The sequence below is a fragment of the Amblyomma maculatum genome, chromosome 1 (assembly GCF_055883805.1).
Source record: "Amblyomma maculatum isolate TAMU_Amacu chromosome 1, ASM5588380v1, whole genome shotgun sequence".
Classification (NCBI taxonomy): Eukaryota; Metazoa; Arthropoda; class Arachnida; order Ixodida; family Ixodidae; genus Amblyomma; species Amblyomma maculatum.
In genome coordinates this window covers 232,938,616-232,959,519 of record NC_139344.1, presented here as the reverse complement: position 1 = coordinate 232,959,519, position 20,904 = coordinate 232,938,616, and the positions used below count along the sequence as shown (strand labels likewise).

Here is a 20,904-nt window from a genome sequence, read left to right as displayed (position 1 = left end):
TCGGGTCTAGTAAGCCTGTCGAGTAAAAAACCAGTTGTCGGGTTCGTGTACAAGCAGTCGGGTCGAGTAATATAGGGGGCGAAGCGGGTCAAGATAACTCGCTTGCAGGGGGTAGGTTAACTCTCTTGACCCGTCTGCATAAAAGCATGTAGACGCTGTCGAGTCAGGGAGGCGAGTTATGGCGAACTCTGGGATCGCAAAGCCTCCGGAGCGGCCAGGTGCATCAGCGAAGTTTAATGTTTTTTTAGCCCTCATTAACGATAACAAATAATAATCGAAGCTTTCGATAGAGTAAAAGGCAACGGAATCAAATATGAGCAAGAAACGTGCACAATAACTTCGAATCTCGACGCTAAGCGCCACTGCAATACTTACTCGCTAGGAAGCGAGTTCATGTAGACACCGACAGGGTCGAGTAATGGTGTCCTCGCTTACCCGACACTGACTCGACCCGGTGCTGTCGAGTTCATGTATACAGGGCTAGGCTCACCCGACCTTGTTTGGAGCTGCTTGTATGGCAGCATTTGACGCACTACTATGCATATAACACGGCATGCTCAAGATTTCACTAGAGGTGAGCAAATATTCGAACTTCTCGAAAAGCGAACTGAACATCCTCCTGTTCATTTCGCTGAAGGGATCCAAACAGAGCACGCTCAAACTTATCCAAAAGAAATCAAATATGTTCTCGAATAGTTTCAACGCTGGAATACAGTAAACTCATCCAGTAGCGTTCGCAGCGCTCACGTACAGCTTTCGGCGTTGGGCTACGCGGAAGGACTCATGGGAACGTTGAGCAAACCTAGAATGATGCTCGGTCTTGGGGGCGTACCAATTAGCCATCCACTAAGATCTGGCACTAGTCTATTCGTTGTCATCAGTGGCAAAATATAATTTTGCAGCACGTATGAAATGATTATAGAAACCAATGAAACGGCGCAAGGAGACGAACATAGGAAAAGAAGAGGAATAGGAATAGGCGCTCTTTCTATTCCTCTTCTTTTCCTGTGTCCGTCTCCTTGCGCCGTTTCATTGGTTAGTATGAACCAACTAGCCCTTCAGCAAGTAATTCTACAATTATTATAGAGTCGGAACACTGACTATTTCCGTACCTTCCAATAAAGATCAGCGTAGCGTATTTTGACAGTGATAGGTATAATTGCATAGGGTGTTTTTCCCAGGGCTTGCTGCGGTCCGTTCTCAGTTACTCAAATTTAAGCACACTAGCGAAGAATTTGACTCTCCGTATAAAACAAATATTCAGCATCGAATATGAGCCCGAAGAATACTTAAAGGCATCCTTGTCAGAATACAAATATTATTTTCACACCAGTGCCACCGCAGAGGGCAAAGTTTGGACGTCCATATACGTGGAAGACTTCGCTCTTCAGCATTTGGGAGCAGAGAAGACTGTGTATGCATGCGTGCGAGGCGTATATTTATTTTTGCACACTGCCAAGAATAGGTTGCCATTTATTCAGTGATCAAATCATTCACCTTTCTGACGACACGCGCGCTTTATAGAGTCACTTTTGGTGAGGAATACGGTTCTGAAGAGTTGTCGCCGACGCAGCACTCTCAAAGATTTAGCATAGAACACGGAAACAAGGTCGTTGTAACAGGACAGTAAATCCTTAGAAATAAATTAGTTGCACTGGCTTTCAGTGGCATCTTTCAAATACAGATGAAATTCTTCTGGGGTATTTTGGCGTGCTCTGTGATTTTCATATTTCGTTGACTGCGCAGTAGTCTGTGTACTTCCAATTAATATATTCTTTTTTTTAGCTGTGTACCTCCGCTGGGCTGCCTAAGTATTTCGCGCTTTCAATAATAGGTGGTCTCTCCAGGCCTTGAGCCTGTGTCTTTCTTTCGTGCTTGGCTGTTTAAATTTAGAAGTATTTGTTCAAACAAAAAGTCTAAATCCATATCTCGAAGGGGGCAACAAAAAGTGGCAGTGGTCAATTTATGTCGCACATTATTCCTTTTTGCATCCAGCTCAACAAGAAAAAATTAGGCCGATTTGCCTAGTTAATCAAATGCGAAGTAGGTGCGTAGCACTGCTTAGGAGCGATGATACCGTTGTCAGATGGGAGGAGGTTTGGCTCCAGAAGGCGCCGAGGTCTAGGGAACACCGCGCGTGCATACATGTGTGCTCTTCGTGAAGGCTGGGGAGTGACTGATGCGATTGGAAAGATGCAAAGTTGAGGACGCGCGAGCGACACTGCACTGCTCACTCCAGTGTAACACACGCTCGTGCAACGCTGTCCAGTGACGGCCATCACGTCCTCAACTGACACGCCCCTCTCTCACTGTCTTACTCTATCACTGCGGCCGCTCCGCCCCCTCAGTTTAGGTCGCGTGATGCGGGCGTCATAACTTCCCCTTACTCTCCTTCAAGTTCAAGCAGAGACGGATGGACAGACAGAGAGAGAGAGAGAGAGATCGGCTCGTGCTGTCGCTGTGCGGCCGCTCCGCCTCCTCAATGCTGAACCGCGCGACGCGCGTGTCGCCACCTTCTCCTTCTCCACTTCAAGTTCACGAAGAGAGAGAGAGAAAGCGGCTGCGGACAGACATCGGCGAAATCCATGATTGCGGCTAGTAGTGATACGCACTAAAACATCGGGAGCTATTGCGGTTTTTTCACTCAAAGAGACCACCAGACCTTCACCCTCAAGGTCAGGTTTCACTGTTTCAGTGACACCTAGGTTGGTGTGAAACGCTGATGCCATTCGGGGTACTCAGGGTAGGGGAGAAAGATCTCCGTTGCGCTCAAGTCGACAAGAATGAGCATATAGCGAATGCCTTACGCAAAAAATAGAGTTCGAGTGGCCGGATGGAAGTATCCAGTTATGGGGTGGCGGATGGGGTGGGTTACGCGCAACGCATGGTCGCGGCTCACTGCGTTTGTTGCACCGGACATATACCTTATGTAACCACAGGCGCGAGCGTTTCCCCCATTCGACATCGTGCACAACACCTGCTATCTCTTTCTCCTTCGCCCCTTTCTTCGAGCACGTTTTTATTGAGTGCTCACTACGGCAGAGTGGTCGGACCAATCTGTGAGGATTGTTGCGCATGGTGTGCTACGCCGACTCCGACGTCGATACCGCAGAAAAGGGAGACGCGGCATTAACAGCTTTCGCTACAAAAATATCTCGCCGGAGGGAAGAGGTCACCCAAGGAGCGTATGCCGTAGCGAAATAAAGCATCTATGTTCTCACTGAACTTCTGGCCAGCCCACTTCGCTCAACATACCACTTGCAGAAACACAATACTCACATAGAATAACCGGAGCAGCATGGGAAAAAGAAGTGAAAAACCGCGCAAGAACATATGAGAGTAAGAAAGAAAACAAGATGGAAAAGAAATCCAGGCACTTAGCATTGATTTGAAAACAGTGTTTGCCTCCTCAGAATTGCAAAAACGATCCCTGCTTAAAACGAAAATTTTCTCACCGTGGTATTCACCTACAAAGGAGCCGTGTGCGGCGCCGTGACCGATTACATGCACGGTTCTGGGAAGTGCATCCTGATATGTGGAAGAAGGTATAGCGTCTCGTGCGGAATGGGAAAAATGAAAGTAAACCATGCGAAAGATGCCCAGCGTCTTTTCTTTGCGAGGAGCGCATTTTCCTGTTTGGCCGAAAACTGCACCATCGCTCTCTATATTACTTGTTGTAACGACCTCACTATAGAGAAAACACAGTCCTGAAGCCATTCGCGCGATTGGAATCTCCACATCCGGGCGGTTTGTCTCTTGAAGATGCTTGCTATATCTTATGAGTGCAGTCTGAACTCTTTCTTTTTCCTTCCTTTCTGCTTCGACTTTCAGAAACGATATATGTATTCTTCTCTTATTGTACTGAAAACAACGCCTTTTCCCGTTTTCTTGTTCCACTCTTCTCTTTCGCTCGGACTCATGAGCGCGTGCGAGGGCGCATCCACTCCCGATAATTGCTCTCAGATTTGTTGCCCACAGCACGCGGTTCTTGAGGAAGAAAATTGAGAGGAAAAAGAAACACAGGTAAGCAACTGAACAAGCGCTCTATTCCAGAAGTGAAGGCCTGAAGGTAATCGGTATTAAAGGGAGCCCAGGAAACAGTTGAGTGGAGGACAACACGTAGCGCTGTTCCCGCAAACACCGCCCTGGCATTTCGCAATAAAGACGACGCAAATATAAAAGTTCGCGAAGGCGTGAAAAATGAGCGTTCGCAATGTACGCCGCATGACTGCGTCACTTGACGACAGTCACTCGCTGTTTTATTTTTCTTTGTTTTCGATATCACTGCAACAGTGGAACGCGTATATACAAGAAAGAAAAAAATGGGGGGGGGGGGGGGGGATGAAAGTAACAGGCAAGCAAGTATGGATCTTCGCGAAGGACGCGTTTATCTTGGGAGTGGTGGCGAGAGCGTATATTGTTCCTTCCCGAACGCTCAAAAACTAATTCTCTTTCGCAAGCTTTACATTGTTAGCGTAGCTTTATTGGGTCATAATTGTAATCAAACGAACGTGACTCACGATCCTCAATAGCGCGCTCCGCTCAAGCGCAGAAAGTTTGCTTTACGCGTGCATTAGTTTCAGCCTCTGTGCGCGGCTTCCAGTTCAGGCTAACTTACGTTTTGTTAAGAATCCCCCCCCCCCCCCCTTCCCCCCCACGCACGCACGCACGCATGATAACGTAAGATTTCGTGCTTGTGAAATCGGTTGCATGCTATTAGAGCTCGAGTTCAGAAAGTGCGATGATTTTTTTTTTTTTCAAACTTCCTTCATTTACTAAATGCTTGAGTGAAATTGCGAAACCTTTTTCAACATCGGTACGACGATTTCTGCTCTAATTCGAATGTTGTAAGCGGGCTTTGAAAGCGCGTGGTTCATTAGACTTACAGTACCGCTACTCATTACAGAATTGTCTTTTGCGCCATGTTTTTCTCGGGTTGAAAAGCAAGCTATTAACGAAATTTAGATCGTGCCATTTTAACAACACCATAGGCCAGGAATATCAAATAAGATCTACACCCAGAGCAGTATTTGAGCCTGTATCAACGAAAGAAAAGGTCGGCTAACCATTTCTTTCGTTACTGATGTAGATGTTCTTTTCCTTGCTGTTCCTTTTGTTCCAGCTAGCGCAATGGAGAAAGGAGAGATCTCCGCGAATGACGGTTAGCTGCAGATATAACTCGATCGTTTTCGGGTTAGGCTTAGCAACTATAATTCACATTCTTGTCAGCAAATGGGTCATCATGTCTTGGGTCGAACAGTCGTCTCTTTATTCGCTAGCGGCTCGCTGATGAGAAAGGATGGGAGTGCGGCGTGCATTTGTTCGCAGACACGAACACGAACTAAGAAACAAACCAAAAAGCCGGCAAACGATTTTTGTTCTGTATCGTCTTTCGGCAGAGAATAAGTTCCCTGAGTGATCTACTGAGCGCAGGCCACATTTCTCTTCGAGGCTATTCATTAGTTAGCCACAGAAGTATGCCAGTCATTCTGCTGCTAAGCTGTATAGAATAATGTCCATGATGCCCTCCTATTCTACCCCCAGCCTGTGGTAAAAATTAGACTTATCGTATCGACCACATGATCTTAGCGCGCATTACAAACAAAGCTCTCTCTATGTATAGTAATAACGGACTGTCGTATTTTCCTTCACACCAGCAGACGGAGTACAATGCGACTAGACAGGAAATATTGCGAACCGCTGTCGCCAAGTGCGAGCACTCCATTAGGCAGCACGCTGATTACGGTTTCATCTCCGCCTGGTCTCGGAAGCGGAAGCCTTCCCGACGGCCGTGGCGTATACGGAGACCCTCGCGTCATTGGCCGAGAAAAGCTCGATCGGTCATTGTCAGGGCAGTCGCCTAGCGGGGAATTCTTCTCGCGCGGTGGACGCCAGCCGGGGTCCGCTGAACAAAAGAGCACGTGCTTTGTCTTCCTCTGTGAAGGCCATGCGATTGAACCTTTCCTGGACGACGGCCATTGGCTGTCATCCATGATCATTGGGCGACGCTGAAAAGGCGGCCGCCGCTGAGCTGCGGGTTAGATAAGTGCCTGCCAATTCGTTCGTTAGACCAGACCTACTGCCTTTTACAGCCGATAGCACTTCGTGTGCACAAAATTATGAAAATGTGGTCAACGCTTCTACTACAGGCCCAAGGAAACAAAAATCAATGAAAAGGCAATAATATAGAGCAGAGTTTGCTTGCCTATATATATATATATATATATATATATATATATATATATATATATATACACTTTCATACCGACTAAATTAACAACTCTTACCAAACTCCTTTGCGCCCTTCATCTCAAGTGGGCATACCAAGGCGTCAGCATGCCCGCGAACAGCATGAGAGATATTCGAGAGCAGGAAAACATGGCTGATTCAATTTCGCTCCGTTCGACCAGGAAGTTTTGCGACAACGCCTTGCAGGGTACGGGGATGTCCAAGTGTAAACGTCACGGAGCGCCCCCGCTGCTACTACCGAACGTGCAACGAAAAAGATCTGGGTTCGACTTGCACAACGGGAAAAGCTGGACTTTCTTCTTCCCCTCCCTATCTTTCGAAAGCCAAGCTTTTCCTGTGCAAACACCAGGCCGGCGGCGCCCAGGGCACTGCGGGAGATGGGGGAGAGCATAAAAACACAAGGCAGCTGTTTCGCCGCGGATGTCGGCGATAGAGACGTCCAGCCAATACTGTGCCGCAGAGCCGCTAGGAAATCTCGAATTCAGGAGTCCACTGTCCTCGGCGGGCTGGGGCTGCTACGCCGTATTGATTCCCTTGGCGGGATCTCATTTCGGCCCCGCCAAAGGGACGGAGAAAAGGGGCGCCAGGATAAATAATCGGCCAGATTCGCGGTGCCTACCCGTCCTGCCTACCCGTCGCCCGACTTCGAAGCGACCCCTTTCCACCTCCCCGCTATTCTTCGAGCTACCGTTCTCTCTTTGAGCTTCGGAATAGAGCGCAAGTAAAATATCAGTTAAAGCGGAACCTGATAGTGTACAGCTATGTAAAAAAATATAAAGAGAGGACAGATGATGGTGTAAATGAGCTATATATATATATATATATATATATATATATATATATATAATTTATAATTTAAAGGAGCCAACAGTCTACGAGTCCAAGGCAAACGCTGGGGATAATTACCTTTTTTTTATGTTTTTGTTGTATTGACAAGAAGTAGTATTTGAGGGATAAAGAATATTAAATGCAAAGCGGAATGGAAATGCAAAGCATGGGCGCGTTGTTTTTACTTCCACTTTATATTTAATATTCTTTATCCCTGAAATTATAATAAGACTACTTTTTGCCAATACCAACAACAAAAACATAAAAAAAAGTAATTATCCCCAATGTTTGCCTTGGACTCGTAGACTGTTGGCTCCTTTAAATTCTATAATAACGAGCCCCTCATTTCCCCTTCAGTTGTGTACACATATATATATATAATTCAGTAGTAGGCACACGTTCTTAAGAAAGGCACTGGCCAAGGGTTGAAAATTGCCAGTACTAAATCCTTGCGGGATGAGAAATGCGCGCAGTAGTCGTGAAGCGACGTGCTAAACATTTTGATTGTTTTAGGTTTTTTTTTTTTCCTCTCAGCGAAATCAAAATCTAACTCCTCTCGAGAAATTTCACGTCCTACATTTTTTTTTTTTGAATCAATGTATGCTCAAATCAATAAAAGAAAATGGAGGATACTTCAGCACTGTCTTAAAGAGTATGACGCGACAACATTAATTGCTCCCTTTTGCAAGTTCCCCTCGAGGTTACTCGTTCACATGCATGCACTTTGCATTCGACTCACTCATTAACCCCCCAATATGTGCCTTCGTTATCTCAGACGTACTTTTTGGCATACAGTCGGGAACTGTAAGCTATATGTCAAAGCGACCTGGCATATATATATAAAGCACCATATTTAACCAAGCCGTATACGAATATGCGTGCGTGACATAAGAATCCCCTTCATGGATCACTGCCTTGCCGTGGCAGAGGGGCTTGCGAAACTCGATGAAGTCGTGAGCTCTGCTGTGTAGGGCCACCCAAGATAGACAGGTCACGGCAGAGAGTTCTGACAAAATGTGATTCACTGGAGAAGGTAATGGCAACCCACTCCAGTATTTCCTGCCAAGAAAACCCTACGGCCGGTCACAATAGCATTAATGATATGGCGCCGGAAGATGAGCCCCCCAGGTTGGAAGGCGTCTTACATGTTACTGGGGATGAACAAAGGGCGATTCCTAGTAGCTCCAGGACGAATGAAGCGGCTGGGCTAAAGCCAAAAGGACGCTCAGTTGTGGATGTGTCGGGAAGCGACCGGAAAGTCCGATGTTGCAAGGAGATATATCACATATCAACATGGAATATAAGACCTATGAGGCAAGGTGAACTGGATATCGTCAAGCGAGAAATGGACAGATTGAACATTGATATCTTGGGTATCAGCGAGCTCAAGTGGACGGGAATGGGAGAATTTAACTCCGGCGACCATTATGTCTTTTATTGTGGGCACGAATCCAAGAGAAGGAATGGGGTCGCTCTCATAGTAAACAGAAGAATGGGCAAAGCAGTGCTAGGGTACAACCACAAAAACGACCGAATGATTTCACTTCGGATCCAAGGTCACCCTTTCAACATAACAGCTATCCAAGTCTATGCACCGACCCCTACTGCTGAAGAAGCTGACGTTGAGAGATTTTATGCGGACCTACAATGCCTTTTAGACCGCACCCCATCATCAGACGTCGTTGTTCTCATAGGAGACTGGAATGCTAAGGTCGGGAGTGAAGAAATATCCGGAATTATAGGCAAGTTCGGTCTTGGCGAGCCAAATGAAGCTGGGCAGAGGCTAGTAGAGTTTTGTCAAGAAAACAACCTGACCATAGCGAATACTCATTTTCAACAGCACAAGAGGCGCCTGTACACAGGGACTTCACCGGACGGTCTGTACAGGAATCAGATCGATTATATTATTTGCCGGCAGAGATGGAGAAGCGCTATACAAGCAGTAAAAACAAGGCCTGGGGCCGATTGTGGCACCGATCATCAGCTTCTTGCTGCCAAAATTAAGCTTCGATTGAGGAAAACGCAGAAAACTAGAAGGCCTTTCAGGTATGATCTGGATCAAATTCCATTAGAATATGCTGTGGAAGCGAGGAATCGATTTCAAGAATTAGATCTAGAAGACAGAGAGCCCGATGAGATGTGGACTGATGTTCGTGATATAATACAAGAAGTTGCTACTAAGGTAGTTCCAAAGCAAAAGAAATGCAAGAAAGCAAACTGGTTATCTGAAGAGGCTTTGCAAATAGCTGAGAAAAGGAGGATGGCAAAAGTTATGGGGGAAAGAGAAAGATACAAGGTTCTCAATGCGGATTTTTAGAAAATAGCAAGGAGAGATGAGAATGCCTTCCTGAACAAACAGTGCCAAGCAGTTGAGGACAACAGCCAATTAAGGAACACAAGAGCTCTGTATAAGACAATCAAAGATATCAAAGGAAGCTTCTGTGCTAAGCTGGGCGTGATAAAGGACAAACGAGGCAAGGACCTCACTGAAGCCTCAGAGATAAAGAAGAGGTGGCAAGAATACACAGAACTGTACAAGAAGGACCCGAATATGCTAACCCAACATAAGACGGTTGTGATTACTGACCTCGAGCCGGGCATCCTGAAGAGTGAAGTTGAATGGGCCTTAGACAGCCTTGCTAAGAACAAAGCTAGCGGAATTGATGGCATTCCAGCTGAGTTGCTTCAAACCCTCAACCATAACGCTGTTAACATTCTGCATACATTATGTCAGAAGATTTGGACAACCCTGCAGTGGCCACAGGATTGGAGGAGGTCAGTTTACATCCCCATTCCAAAGAAAGGCAGTGCCAAATATTGTTCCAACTACCGCACGATCGCGCTTATTTCGCATGCTAGCAAGGTGATGTTGAAAATCCTCCAAGGTAGGCTGCAGCAGTATGTGGATCGGGAGCTTCCGGACGTGCAAGCTGGGTTTCGCAAGGGCAGATGAACTAGAGACCAAATTGCCAACCTTCGCTGGATCATGGAAAAAGCAAGAGAGTTCCAGAAACCCATCTACTTCTGCTTTATTGATTATGCGAAAGCGTTTGACTGCGTAGATCACAGCAGATTGTGGCAAGCTCTCCAAGAGATGGGAGTTCCAATTCACCTCATCTGTCTCCTCAGGAACCTGTATGAAGGACAAGAGGCCACAGTCAGAACTGGGCATGGTCTTACTGATTGGTTTCCGATTGAGAAAGGAGTGAGGCAAGGCTGGATACTGTCGCCCTGCCTATTTAACCTATATGCAGAGCGCATCATGAGGAAGGCCGGTCTGGACGAGTCTTCAGCTGGAGTGAAGACTGCTGGAAAACGTATCAACACCCTTAGATAGGCGGATGATACCACTTTAATGGCAGAAAGTGGAACTCAAGAGACTTCTGATGCGCGTACAAGAAGAGAGTGAGAAGTTTGGGCTTAAACTGAACATTAAAAAGACAAAGATCATGGCGTCTTGCCCTATCAAGTCCTGGAGCGTCAATGGACAAGAAGTGGAAGCTGTGACAGATTTTCTCTTCTTGGGCTCCAAGATTACCTCGGAAGGAGACTGCAGCCATGAAATTAGGAGACGCCTGCTTCTGGGAAAGAGAGCAATGGTTAGCCTTGACCATCTAGTAAAGAGCAGAGACATTAGTCTGCCAACCAAGATCCGTATAACTCGTGCTATGATCTTTCCAGTTGTGATGTATGGATGTGAGAGTTGGACTGTGAAAAAGGCTGACCGCCGAAGAATTGACGCGTTTGAATTGTGGTGCTGGCGAAGACTCTTGAGAGTTCCTTGGACTGCCAGAAGATCAAATCAGTCGATATTGTCGACCATAAACCCTGACTGCTCATTGGAGGGTCAACTTCTAAAGTTAAAGCTCAGCTACTTTGGTCATCTGATGAGAAGAGAGGAGTCGCTGGAGAAAGATTTGATGTTGGGAAATTTTGAGGGTCGCCAGAGAAGGGGTAGGCAGCGAACGCGATGGTTAGATGGCATCTTCGAGGCACTGCAGATGAAGTTATGTGATGTTAGGAAGATAGTGAGAGACCGGAAAGCGTGGCGTGACATGGTCCATAGGGTCACGAAGAGTCGGACACGACTGAACGACTGAACTGAACTGACATACGAATAGCGCGCCGGAATCGGAATTCAAGGGTTTCGGATGGTTCCCCTCAGCCTGCCATCATGTCAAAGGTGAGTTGGTGCCAGCCCGGCCACTTCATGTCGTCTCGTGACGTCACAGAACCAGGCGACCAATCATTGTCCAGCCATGTCAGCTACCAAATACCACCTGGCATACCTGTGGTTTTTCGCTCACAACGACAACGCCGAAAAGGCTGGCGCCGGATTTTCGAGAGAACAGGGTCTTTCAACACTATCGCATTAACAATACAACGCAGGTTCATTGTCCTCGCCAGTCTCCCTCCTATAGTTCCAAAGTCAGTGTTCACACTTCCAAGAAAATAGAGGCTGTCTGCCGCCATCTCCATGAAACCGTGGCATAATTTAACTAACAAATTCTCCCTGTCTGAAATTTGCAACATGTTTCGCACCTTACGCTGATCGTGTAGGACTAGACGGAGAGCCTACGGGCTGTATTGCCGTATTGCCGTATAGACAACTCGCAGTTGCATCAAAACAAGCATTGCTTGTAACTTAGATTCATGTGTCGTTTTTATCCTTGTGCAACACTGTTAGCATATTTTCCTCTATTGCTGCCAGCGGAGAAGCTCCGTAAGTTCTCAGGGGATTAATAGAGCAACTTTACCATTATGAAATTAGCGTTTTCATAACACAACTTTTCACCGGACAGAATATTTTTGTATAATCGCGGCTTTTTATGCTTACGGCCGGAGTTCTTTCCAGTCGGCCCATTAGGAACGAACGGACTATGAGATTTCTAGGCGATTTACATAGCGGAGGTATTTTGCAAAGTTTGGTTTATATTCATGTGGTATCGCAGGATACAGAGTTCGTCACTGTTAAAGAATACTTTACAAATACTCTCGAGAACTATGACACCTCCTGCCTCAGTCCTTCTGTGCAGTATCCGCCAAGAAAGATCATCAAAAATTTATGGCTCCCTTGCTTCCGTTTCAACTTTTCTTACAAGTTTATACTTACACACAACACAGAGAATGAAAGGAAGACGACAGCGAGTCCTCTGTGCATATATGCAACCAATTGCACTCCTTAATAAATTTGCATCCTTTTCATCCCCCTTATCGAAGCGGATGCATTGGAAGTGTCTCATATAGAACTGAACTTTTCGCGAATACTAACTAATACTCATACTCATTATTATTATTATTATTATTATTATTATTTTTATTATTATTATTATTATTATTATTATTATTATTATTATTATTATTATTATTATTATTATTATTATTATTATTATTATTATTATTATTATTATTATTATTATTATTTTTATTATTATTATTATTATTATTATTTTTTTTTTTTCCAAGATGGCGCCCAGTAAGGACGCATGTGCGCTGTGCTCCCGCCCGTTTTTTGGCAAGCAGCAGTTTTTACGATGTGCCGACTGTGCGAAACGTGTTCACACGAAGTGCGTCACCTGGGCGGATGACGAGCTGCAACTTCTGAAGTCCGGCTCTCGGCCATTCTTGTGTAATTTGTGTGCGTCGTCGTCGTCTGACGGTGTTAGTCTTAGCGACGGTGGTGCTAGAGTCCCTGGTGCCCCGCTCCTGCCCAGCCACCCGACCGGTTTTCCCCCTTCAGCCGCGACCGGCGAACATGGCGGTGAGTTTGCCTCGCTACGGGCTCTCCTCCTCGACGCGCTTGAGGGAATCTCTTTTCTGAGCGATGAGGTTGCCCAGCTACGGGAAGAGAACGAGCGCCTTCGTGTAGAGAACTCGCGGGCTTTCGTACAACAAGCCGAGGTTATCGCCTCTTTACGTGCCGATGTTCGCGGCCTACGCCAGGAGCTTGTGCGGTGCGCTGCTTCGCAGTGTGAGCGTCCTCTCGTCGAGCGTCCTCTCGTTGTCTCCGTGTGCAATCCTACCCGTGAGGAGCAGCCATCTGTGGACTACTCCGCCGCTCTTCACCGAGGGATGACTCCTGGAGATATTCCCTGTTCATCTTCTGCCTCTGCTCCTCGCCGTGCGGTTGACTTACCCAGTGAGATGAAGAAGCACCGAAGTCGAGCCATTACTGGCGCATCGAGCTCATCTGTCCTGAACGTTGCCATTTACCAAAAGAAGCGTCCGAAGACTATTTTCGTCTCTAAACTCAGTCCCGATACTACATCGGTAGACCTTACCAACCATCTAAAATCAGTGAATATTACTCCCATTTCCTGCCGGCAGCTGAAAACAAGGTACGACTCCTACTCGTCCTTCCATATTGAAGTTGATGAAGAATCCTACAGTAAGCTTGTTGAGCCTTCGATGTGGCCGATGGGTTGCATATACAAGGACTTTCGTGGGAAGCTTTACGACGATATGCTTCATCCCTCTGAACTGACGCAAAATTGCAGTGGCCCCTAATTTGGATATCTATTATCTAAACGCCCGAGGTCTTCGGACTAAGGGATCAGAATTTTTTTCTAGCGTCTTGTCCTCTTGTTATACCGCTGTTGTGGTTACCGAAACCTGGCTGTCAAGTGATATTCCTTCCAATGATTTCTTTCCAAATAATTACTCTGTTTTTCGTAGCGACCGCCCTGAAACAGGTCCCAAATCAAGAGGAGGTGGAGTGCTCATTGCTATTGACAGTTTTGTGAAGTGTGTTCGACGTTCCGATCTGGAAACTGTTGAAGAATGTGTGTGGCTCGAGCTCACTTTAAATCGACATGAAAAACTTTTACTTGCAGCTTTCTACATTCCTCCGAATCTACCTCCTTCAGCCTATGATGATGTTCTGCTCTCAATCGAACATGTTATAACCCGTCATAGCAAACACAAACTTCTTATTTTAGGTGATTTTAATACTCCTGGTATCAACTGGAACTCACTTATTTCTTCTCACAACAATCATTACATATTAAGTAAGTGTAACGCTCTACTTGATTTCATAGCCTTTAACTCTTTGCAGCAACACAATTTCATTGAAAACTGTTGCGGTAATATTCTTGACATCTGTCTATCGAATTTTGAAAGTGTTCGAGTCTCGAGTTCGGACATACCGCTGACTCGCTGTGACAAATTTCACCCTCCGCTTCTAGTTACTACTGCTGTCTCTGCCTCACCTTCTACTAACTCAGATCGGGTGGGGAATTCGCCCCGTTTCGCGTATGCACGTGGTGATTATGTCGGTCTTTTCAATTTCTTCTCTTCCGTCGACTGGTCCCTTTTAAATGACATTAATGATTCAGATGGACAAGTCAGTCGCTTTACAGAAATAGTTCTTGATGGTATGCGTCGGTACATACCTTTGCATACTCCTACGCGTAGGAAGTTCCCTTCCTGGTTTTCAAGGGAACTAATAACGGCGTTAAAGCTCAAGGAACGGGCCCATCGTAAAGCGAAACGCCATGGGTTTCACAATTGGGCAGATGAGTTTCGCCGTGTGCGTTCTCTTTGCAAACGCTTATACAAGCGGGACTACGACTCCTATCTTGAGTCTTTAGAGAGGTATGCCTCAAATCGTCCTAGTCAGTTCTGGCGTTACGTTCGCAAGCGTTCCATTAAATCAGATTTAAGTATCAGCTTAGTTGACTCTCAGGGTTCGGAAATTCGGGATGTTGCCGACAGTTTTGCACAACATTTTTCCTCCGTTTACAAACATCCACATTGTGATTCCGTTTGCCTCCCATCTGGTGCACTATCTAATTCCATTCTCTTTGACGAGGAGTTGATAACTGAGAGTCTTAAGCGTCTGAGACCATCTTTGTCTCCTGGACCTGATGGCATTCCAGCTGCCATAATAAAAGCCTTCAGTTATATCTTCGTACCAGTACTGACTGCCATATTTAATAACTGTTTAAAAAATGCTGCCTTTCCTCGCGTGTGGAAAATGGCACGCGTGTTTCCTGTCTTCAAGTCTGGAAACAAAACTGATGTTTCCAATTATCGTCCGATTTCTCTTCTATGTGCAACCTCTAAGCTTTTCGAATTAGCTTTGCACAGCGTACTTTCCTTCCATCTCAAACATATCATAGTACCGAATCAACATGGCTTCATGTCGGGTCGCTCTACTTCCACCAACCTAGTCACGTTTATGACGTATGCCTCTGCAGCAGTCCTTCAGAGGGGTCAGGTTGACACTGTGTACTGTGATATGAGCAAAGCTTTCGACGTTGTTACTCACTCACTACTTCTTGAAAAACTTCTACTCTCTGGCGTTGAAGTCTCTCTCGTAGCCCTCCTACGCAACTATCTCCTTGATCGCTTCTGCTTTGTCAGTGTCAATGGACAGACTTCTTTCGTTTACCCTGCAACGAGTGGAGTTCCTCAAGGTTCAGTACTAGGCCCGCTTCTCTTCTCCGTTTTTATTAATGATGTTTCCTCGGCGATAAAGAACTCCTCGTTTCTTCTTTATGCTGATGATATAAAAATATTCAAGGTAATACATTCTTTTCAAGATTGCGTGTTGTTGCAATCGGACATATCTGCTTTTTCTGATTGGTGTGCGATGAATCGACTTACCCTCAATTCTTCCAAAACTAGGGTTGTGTCCTTTACTCGTAAAACACATAGCTTTCTCTACCATTATTCTGTCAATTCTGTGCTGTTGGATAGGGTTGATGAAATTAATGACCTTGGTGTACTTTTTGACCGCACCCTCAGCTTCTCCTCTCACACTAAACGCATTGCTCAGCGGGCTATGCGCACACTCGGATTCGTTTGCAGATTTTCGAGAGAGTTCCATACTCCACTTCCGTTCCTAAAACTGTACCTGTCCATATGCCTCCCGGTCTTGGAGTATGCGTCGGTTGTTTGGAATGGCACTTGCAAATCGAACTTGGACAAGGTTGACAGAGTACAAAAAAAATTTTTACGGATATTTCATTATCGCTTTCCTTTCGCAACTTCCCCCTCTCGCTCCACCAGGAGCGCCCAACTGAATCTTCCTTCCCTTCACTACCGTCGTATCAGACTTGATATCATATTTCTGTACAAACTCCTTCATGGCCACATTATGTGCCCTCAGCTCTTAGAGTACATCCTACTGCGCGTTCCGCGAAAGAGCATGAGGGAATTCAGACCATTTCAGGTTTCTCCTCTTCATTCCCACTCCCCTCTGGACAGGATGCAGTGGTTATTTAACTCTTTTTGTCCTCACCTTGACATCTTCCAAAACTCGCTCTGTTCATTTACATTGGATGTTCGTAGCGTTGTATTCTAAATAGTACTTTATCACATATAACTCCCACTTTCTAGCCTTAAATTGTATTTACTTCACTTTTTGCTTTTTCTCCTGTTCAATGCTGTCTGTATCTTGAACTACTTTTTATCCGTTTCTTGCTTATATTTCAACTTTAAACTTTATATTCGAATCTTACTGTCCCTTGTTCAATTTTACTTCTTTATTGTATTATTCTGTATTTCTAGCCTGTGTTTTAAGTACCATGCACTTGTTGCGCCTGGAATGGTTGTTTATTTTATGTATATTTCTATATTACTATAATCAATGTCAGTCATCTGTTTTTTTTTTTTTTTTCTCTTCTACCTACCGTTCTTTTTTTTTTTCTTTATTTCCTGGTGTGCTAAAAAATTCTCTCACTGTGTATATAAGTGATGATACTCATTGTTTGCTTAATTTCCGTGATACTTTTCGTCTCAGTTTCATTTCATGTATTATTTATTTCTTTTTTTTTTGTGTTCTCTCTGTGTGTGTAAACATGTTTGTGCTTTTTCATTTTTTTTTGTGCTGCAGCACAAAGACCACATGGTTGTTCCTGCGCACATTAAATAAAGATTGATTGATTGATTGATTGATTGATTAAAATTATTATTATTATTATTATTAGTAGTAGTAGTAGTAGTAGTAGTAGTAGTAGTAGTAGTAGTAGTGGTAGTAGTAGTAGTATTACATAAATCTGCGTTACAGCGCAAGCGAATAAAATACGAGCGTTTTTTTTTTTTTTTATTCATTTACTCATAGGGAGGAGAGAGAGCCTAAAGATGTGAGCTTTTACTGTGATGGCTCGTTCGGGTGCATGTTTCGGAACCATTAAAGGGTTCTCTCCGTGACTCGTTCCTGCATACAGGCTGTTCCGCACTAGAGACCCCCGTTAAAGAGGCGCAGCGAGAGCGCCACCATCAAGGAGACGCTGGCGAACAGTTTTGACGACGTCGGACTCGGCTGAGCCACTCGAGGCAGCTCACAGAGTAGCGAAAGAAAGATAGGAAGAGCGAAAGAAAAAAAAAGAGAGAACGTTTTCTCACAGTAACGCGAGATCTCAGCGCAGTAAAAAGACACGGCGGTGGATATCAAAAGCCGCGGAGCGAGCACTGATACCCAAGGGAATGCGGCTGGCGAGCGGCCAAAAGAAAGAGCGGTCACCGCAAAGACAAGGGCGGCGACCCAGAAAACAAAGTTGCCGCCGCCTGCTCTCCAACTCGGCTCTGCGAATGGAGCACGAAACGTGAGGAGAGCCACCGCGGCGGTGGGAAAGAGGGAGGAGGTATTCGCGTAGGGACGCATCAGGCTATCAGGTCACGTGCCCCGGGAAGCGCATCTTACGGGTTGACGCTGCCCTCCAAAAGACGGGATTAGGGAGCGCCGGGGATCAGGAGGCGCCCATGGATGCCCTCCACGCCGCTGGGGGATTGCGACTTTCTTCTTGGGCGGCCCCTTTCTGTGTGTACGCTCTTAACACGAGGTTGCTCTTCGCTTAAGATTAGAAGGGGCCGCACAAAGGAAGGATTCCACGCAGGCAACCGCCCAGCTCTGCGGGGATGCTGGGCCTGAACTTTGCGCGGATCCGTAGAGCGCGCTTCCCACCAGCGCTTTGCGATTGTCCCTCCACCCCCTTCGCCTACTGCTGGCAGTTTAGCATCGCCGCTCCAGTGTCAGAGCTAAGCCTATGCGTGCCTTGGATCCCGGCCCGAAGTTTTAAACGATGGCTGATTCCGTTAACCCTTAAGCACGTTACGCTGTCCCTGCGCCTGCGTCGACGAGAAAATGAACTTTCGCGGTGAAATTTAGCAAAAAAAAAAAAGTATCTGAATAAGCAAATACCTTACAGTGCAAGGGGATAAAGACGATTTGCATATGGCGGCGCGACTCCCATCCCGATTCTAAAGATATGTGTGCTAGTTCGCGCCCCGTGACCTCTGAAATTATACACCAAGAGGCCTCCACCGCTAAATACGAACGCAAAGGCTGAAAGCAGATTCCCCTGAAGTCAGAGCAATTAAGATATGCTCGCGTTTTGTCTAAGGGTAACTTTCATAACGCAGGTTGGCCGGACTTGGGTGCCTGGAGAACTGCAAGCTCAAACGCCATTTCGGTGTATAAACGCAAATTAATAACGAGCACGTCGACGGAGAAGGAAATAATAGCCCAGATGGAAACATGTCAAGTGAAATTCTGTGAGAAGCCGAAAACTCTCGCTCTTGACACAGTTAACGAAACAGGATGTTACCTTTCCTGACACATATCCCAAATATCCAGTAAGAAAAGAAGAACGCTGGATTAAATGTATTTAATCTGTCGACATGACGCAATATTAGGTGATAAATCGCTGACACTCAATGGAAAATGGGCATCAAGGAACATCTTGGGTGACTTGAAAGCTTGACAAGCGTCTTCGGAACCAAGAGAACGCCGTGAAGGGAAGACTTCGACCGATCGGCAACGGTATAGCATTATGTACGTAACAGCACACGATCGCGAGAAGCGGCCTAACGCGTATTTTTAACGGAAGAAGAAAATCGTGTGAACGCCGCCCGAATCCATCGGTCGAAATCTCTTCAAAGAGTGCGACTGGCAGCGCACGCGCGATTAATGCCATCCGAAAAAACCTCCCACAGCTATCGCTGTCGAGCATCCAGTTTTGTACTTGAAAGAGGTCCTCTGCTCAGTGAGCACCGAGCACTGCAAACGTATCACAGAGTGCATAGAAGGCCATTTTAGACCTATATTTTGCTCCAGGCAGGATAACATGCGAAACTTGATACCCGGAAGTTTTCGGTTTCCTTTTGCTTCCCCTAACTAAAATTAATCAAGAGGAACTAATCTCTTCGGAGCTGGTTGCACAGGCAGACAGGTCGCTAACAGCCTGGTACGAGAAAGAAAAAAAAAAAATACGAAGGCCTGCCGGCATTCTTGTAGGTCACCTTTGACTGCTACCATCCTAAAAAAGACATTCGAGATCACTGAAAACTTGAACTTTATTTTCTATTTCCCGACAAGAGCATTTGTCCAGCAGGTGTTTAGTTTTTTTGTTTGCCTTATGGGTTTTAACGTCTCAAAGCGGCTCAGGCTATGAGAGACGCCGTAGTGGATGACTCCAGAAATTTCGACCACCTGAGGTTTTTCGATGTGCACTGACACCTTTCGCCTCCATCGGAAAGCGGCCGGGATTCTATCCCGCATCCTTGGGTACAGCAGTCGAGTGCCCTAAACACTGCGCCAGCGCTGTGTGTTGGCAGGTGTTCGAGTTAAGAAACGCTAGCGGCTCATACACTCTTAATCTCGTTTCACATAGGTTCCAGTTATAAGTGGAACTTTCAAAAAAGTTCCGCTTAATAAGTGGAACTTTTTTCAAAGTTCCTCTTATAAGCGGAGCGTATGTGGAAACAGATTAAGAGTGTACATGAGTGTAGGCGCTTGGAAACAAGATGGACTTCTGAAAAAGTATTTTTTCTGGGCCGCAGCACAAACAAAGGTTGAATTTCTCCTCTCTGCCTGCACAACCAGCTCCAAAGAGATTAGTTTCTCTTGATTAATTTTAGTTAGTGGAAGCAAAAGGAAAACGCGCTGTCGTGAAGCATGAATTCGCACCAATGCACTACTATTAAGTGCTGCGCGGAGCACCCTTCTGCCGTCCCAGAATGGTTACGAAAGCTCCTTTCTGTGCGTGAGCGCCCACCGGAAACTAACAATACAAGGAGGCACGTGGAGCTGAATAGGCATGAGCTTCTCTTATTTTCTGCCCCGAGTTAGGCAAGAATGTTTCGCCCACCGACAAGGCTGCCTGCTCTTCAGGGAAACCTCTCCAGAGAAACTGACATTCAGCTGTGCAGAAAGGCGAGCTTCGCTTTTATTTTTTCTCTCCCTCCAAGGTATCGATGGCCATACAAAAGGTCAGTGGTGTTGGGGCAGTCTGTGCTCGGCTTCTTAGGAAACCCCCTGCACAACGCAATAGGCGGCCATGAGGTCACCACGCTTCTGTATTGCGTAAAACGCTCACTTCTCCGTGGGCAGTCCGTTAACACAACAGCAGACCTATACTCAGAAAGACGTTCGTCCAAAAAAGCCCTGAAACGTATAGCCGGCAAACGAAGCGGAACGTGCAGACAATTATCGTACCGTTTCTGCGTAGGAGATATATATATATATACTGTATTTGGCTACGAGGGACACCGTAATAAACGACTCCGGATTAATTTCTACCACCTGAGATTCTTAAGCTGACAGCGCACAATACAATGGTGCCTTGCTTGTCATCCCCATGGAAACGCGCCCGCTACGGCATTGAGACCGAACCCGCGTGCTCAGGCCGTTGGAGATACTACGTACAGAAATAAAGCACGCTACGCTACATTTGTGAAGTACGCAAGTACACATTTTTGTGAAACGATGTGTTAGCACTATGACGCTCACTTGGAGTTTGGTGGCCGTACAGAATTGCACAAAACCCCTCAGTGGACAGATATCGTAAGGCAGACGATATTTACAGTATTCATCACACTCGA

The 20,904-nt window shown here is 45.9% G+C and overlaps 1 protein-coding gene across 4 annotated transcripts in view; it reads right to left on the bottom strand.

Moving 5' to 3' along the window:
- The window catches only part of LOC146205895 (protein O-mannosyl-transferase Tmtc3-like), a 431,454-nt gene that overhangs the window by 212,642 nt on the left and 197,908 nt on the right, over window positions 1-20,904 (bottom strand). The gene's annotated exons all lie outside the window — the stretch shown is intronic.